This window comes from Myotis davidii, unplaced genomic scaffold (genome assembly GCF_000327345.1).
Source record: "Myotis davidii unplaced genomic scaffold, ASM32734v1 scaffold687, whole genome shotgun sequence".
NCBI classification, from domain to species: domain Eukaryota; kingdom Metazoa; phylum Chordata; class Mammalia; order Chiroptera; family Vespertilionidae; genus Myotis; species Myotis davidii.
The window spans coordinates 94,814-99,783 of NW_006298971.1; positions in this window are offsets into that span (position 1 = coordinate 94,814).

Genomic DNA, 4,970 nt, shown 5'->3' on the forward strand with positions numbered 1-4,970 from the left:
ACTGATTGAGGCGATTCAGAGAAGCTCCTAGCGCTAGCTGGGTCTGGCTGGGGTGGCCTTTGCACTTCAGAGGCAGTGACTCCTGCTACCGCCTTGGCCCAAAAGCAAGTCCACTCCTGCTCCGCCCCACGGTGGAGCTCGCCTATGTGGTAAGTGGAAGCCAACCAACTGCTCCAGAGAAGGGGGGTGAGGGGCAGTAAAGAATGGGGGCGGGGGGGGGGGCAGGGGGGAGAAAAGAATGTGGAGTGTCTATGATGAAGAGGTGCTTGAGAAGGAGGGTCTGAAGCCTCAAGGGAAGGTTTTTTCTGTTTGCCCCGTGGCTGTCCCCTAGGAAGGGTGGAGAGCACAGTTGTGAGGGCTCCCTGCACACTGAGTCCAGTTCCACAGCCAACCGGAATTGGCCTCAGTTTCCTGGTCTGTAAAACGGATTAAGCGTGTCCCAGTGCCTTCTCTGAGCTTTGAGGGCCAATTGAGATACTATATAAAGAAAATGAAGGAAGAAGTGAGAAAGTAAAGGGCGAGCAACACAAAAGAAAGATTGGAAGGAACCTGTAAACCTATTGTCACTTAAATAGGAATTATAGTCAATAGTGTTGTAATGACGGTATGATGCCAGGTGGGTACTGGAAATGTCGGGGAACACTTTGTAAAGTATATGACTGTCTAACCACTATTCTGTAACTAATATAAAACCTGAAACTAATACAAAATAATATCAAATGTAAAGAAATGAAAATAGGAGTGAAATTTTTATAAATTTCAAAGTTTAAATAAAGGCTGTAAAGGAACGAAGGGGGAGAATAAAAATAGTGTTTTCCTTTTTACCACTTTATTGTCTTTTCAGCACATGAAAAAGACAGTTGTCTTTATATGGTGCTTTTATACTCTTCTAAGTCATTATCTCATCTGATGTTCAAGGCAACTTAAAGACAAGATAATTATTCCCTCCACCATTCAAAGAAAGGAAATCTTGGTGTCTGGCCCCAATGATTCAATCATCAAGCCCTTATTGTAAAGCAGGGTTAGTGAAATTTTCTGTGAGGGGTCATATCTATACTAATAAAAGCCTTGGGGGTGATCAGGCCAGCAGGGGAGGTCAGTTGGGGGCAATCAGGCTGGCAGGTGAGCAGTTAGATGTCAATCAGACTGGCAGGGGAGTGGCTAGGGGTTGATCAGGCTGGCAGGCAGAAGCAGTTAGGGGCAATCAGACAGGCAAGCAAGCGAGCAGTTAGGAGCCAGCAGTCCCAGATTGTGAGAGGGATGTCCGACTGCCGGTTTAGGCCGGATCCCACAAGGGATCCAGTTCCCCACAAGGGGATTGGGCCTAAACCAGCAGTCAGTCAAGGAATCGGGCCTAATCCGGCAGTCAGACATCCACCAAGGGGTCTCAGACAGGAGAGGGTGCAGACTGAGCTGAGGGACACCAACCCCCCCCCCCGTGCACAAATTTCTTGCACCAGGACACTAGTACATCTAATAAAGGGTTAATATCCAAAACATAGAAGATACTCATACAACATAACAAAAGAAAGACAAACAATCCAATTAAAAAATGGGCAAAGGACCTAAGTAGACACTTCTTCAAAAAGAACATACAGATGGCCAAGAGGCATATGAAAAAATCCTCAAAGTAACTGATCATCAGAGATGCAAATTAAAATGACAATGAGGTATCACCTCACACCTGTCAGAATGGCTACCATCAACAAATCAACAAATGACAAGTGCTGGTGAGGATATGGAGAAAAGGAAACCCTGATGCACTGCTAGACTGGTGCAGCCACTATTGAAAACAGTATGGAGTGTCCTCAAAAAATTAAATAGAATTTCCATTTAACCCAGCAATCCCACTTCTAGGAATATATCCTAAGAAACTCCAAAACACCAATCAGAAAGAATGTATGCACTTCTTTGCTCATAGCAGTGTTATTTACAATAACTAAGATTTGGAAATAGCCCAAGTGCCCATCAGTAGATGAATGGATAAAAAAGCTGTGGTACATTTATACCATGGAATACTATGCAGCAGTAAAAAAGAATCTCTTACCCTTCAAACTGCATGGCGGGACATAGAGAGTATCATGCTAAGTAAAATCAGTCAGAGAAAGACAAATATCACATGATCTCACTCATATGTGGAATCTAAGTAACAAAATAAACTGATGAATGGAGTGGATCCAGAGACATGGAAGCATGGAACAGAGCGCAGAATCTTGTAGGGAAGGCAGGGGAGGGTAGGTGGGTGGGAAGTAATCAACCAAGGACCTTGTATGCATATATGCAGAGCCCATGGACACAGACTATGGGACGGTGAGGGTCTGAGGGGAGGCTGGGGGGCTTAGAGGGGGTTAATGGGGGGGAAAGGGAGACATATGTAATACTTTCAACAATAAAGAATTATTTAAAATGGAATAAAAGAAAGTAAAATAGAAGCAGGAAAAATTGACACAAAATCGTAAGATAAAAAAGGTAATAGAGAGAGGTGGAGAGGAGATCCAGATATTGGGTTTATAACACAGGGACTTTAAAATAAATAAGATGATTTTTTTGCACATATCTGTCCAATTTTTCAACACCACTTGTTGAATAGACCATTCTTAGCCTATTATATGGTTTTGCCTCCTTCATCTATAAAGCTATGGGTTTATTTCAAGACTCTCTATTTTGTTCCATTGATCTATATGTCTGTTTTTATGCCAGTACCATGCTGTTTTGATTACTATAGCCTTGTAATATAGTTTGATATCAAGCAGCATGATTCCTCCAACATCATTCTTCTGTCTCAAGATCGCGTTGCTATTCAGAGTATTTTGTGGTTCCATATAAATTTTTGGAATATTTGTCCTATTTCTGTGAAACATGCCATTGGTATCTTGATAGGGATTGTGTTTAATCTATAGATTGCTTGAGTAATATGGACATTTCTACCTTCTTACACTGCACACAAGAATAAACTCAAAATGGATTAAAGACTTAAATGTTAGATTGTAAAATCTCAAAAATTTCTCATAGCAATATTGTTCCTGATATATCTCCTCGGGCAAGGGAAACAAAAGAAAAAATAAACACATGGGAGTACATCAAACTAAAAATGTTTTGCCCAGCAATGGAAACCATCAACAAAATGAAAAGACAGCCCATTGAATGGGAGAACATACTTGCCAATGATATATCTGATAAGGGGTTAATATCCAAAATTGATAAAGAACTTATAAAACTCAACACCACAAAAATAAACAATTCAACAAAATGAAAAGACAGCCCACTGAATGGGAGAATATATTTAATGATACATTTGATCAGGGGTTAATATTTAAAATTGATAAAGAACTTATAAAACTCAACAGTACAAAAATAAACAATTCAATTAAAAAATGGGCAAAGGACCTGAATAGACACTTCTCCAGAGAGGACATACAGATGCCCAATTGACATATGAAAAGATGTTCAACATCACTAATCATTGGAGAAATGCAAATTAAAACCACAATGAGATATCACCTCACACCTGACAGAATGATTATCATAAATAAATCAATGAGTAAGTATTTGGGGGAAGTGGAGAAAAGGGAACCATAGTACCCTGTTGGTGAGAATGCAAATTGGTGCAGCCACTGTGGAAAGCAATATGGAGTTACCTCAAAAAAAAAAAATGGATCGATAGAAGATGGCGACGGACAGGAAGGTAGGGAGGGAGAGAGTGTGAGAGAGTGAGGGAGTGATAGAGGAGTGTGTGGACGTGTGTGGTGTGTGTGTGTATGTATGAGCTAGGGACAGTTAGATTCTGCAGGTCTTCCAAGGGGCTGCCAAACGGGGCAGTCTTAGATGGCAGAGCCCCACTCCCAGTGCAGACACTCCTGGGCGGCCAGCGCAGGCACAGCGACCACGCCATCTTGAGAAACAGAGCTGCTTGACACTAGGATCCTGGCCTCAGCACCAACCAGTCTGGTCTCAGACGCAAACCAGGACCCTACAGCCACTGGGGACAGAGACCTGCGACCACAGCTACAGACCCACAGACACCAAGAATCCAGACATCCTGGCGGCAGATTTCTGTGAGTAACAGAGCCAATCCTGCTCCCCGCAGGCTCACAGGCAGTGCCATAGTAACTGATAGACCCAGCCCTTGCTCTGGCCTCGCACTGCTACAGGAAATTTAGCCTGGGAATGCGTGAACTCTGGGAATTTGTTCCCCGCAGCACAGGCTCCAGAACCCTGATACTCCAGGCAGGAGGCAGCACTAAGCAAGAGTGACTTGACTCTGTTTCTTATCACCTGCGCCTGAGATCCCTGATTCCCTGTGCATTCACACTAAGAGCCAGTGACTCCAATTCCTGGTGCATGTGCACACAGGGACCCTGATTCTCAATGCGAGGCCGCGCGAAGCAACAGAGACTCTGATACTGGATTCTTGGGGAACTCTGACTCCTGGCACACGCTAGGGGGTTCTGATTTTCAACACACTCCAGGGGGGTCTCTGTTTCAGCACAGTGCAGACGGGTTCCTGATTCTAAGTGTGCATACTAGGCCACACTGAGCACTGGTAACACTGAATCTGAGAGAGCCTGGTTCCCATCAACCCATGACAACCGCACATCTTAGCGTTGGAGCTCTTCAGTGACACTAGGGTGGTGCGAAGCTCCCAGTACACACAGCCCAGGCCCATGCAACTCGATGTTTAAAACTTCTGGAGATAGAATGCTGAGACGACACAATCCCCAGAGGAAAGAAAATATGGAGTTGCCAAGAAAGGAAATTAGTGAAATTGAAGCATGCAACATGACAGAAAAAGAATTCAGAGTAATGGTCGTACAATTCATACACCGGATGGATGAGAAAATCAACAACCTATGCAAGAATCAGGAAGAAATCAAAAGTGATATAGCTACAATCAAAAACACCATGGAAGGTTTCAACAGTAGACTAGAAGGAGCAGAGGACTGAATCAGTGAGTTAGAAGATAAGGTAGT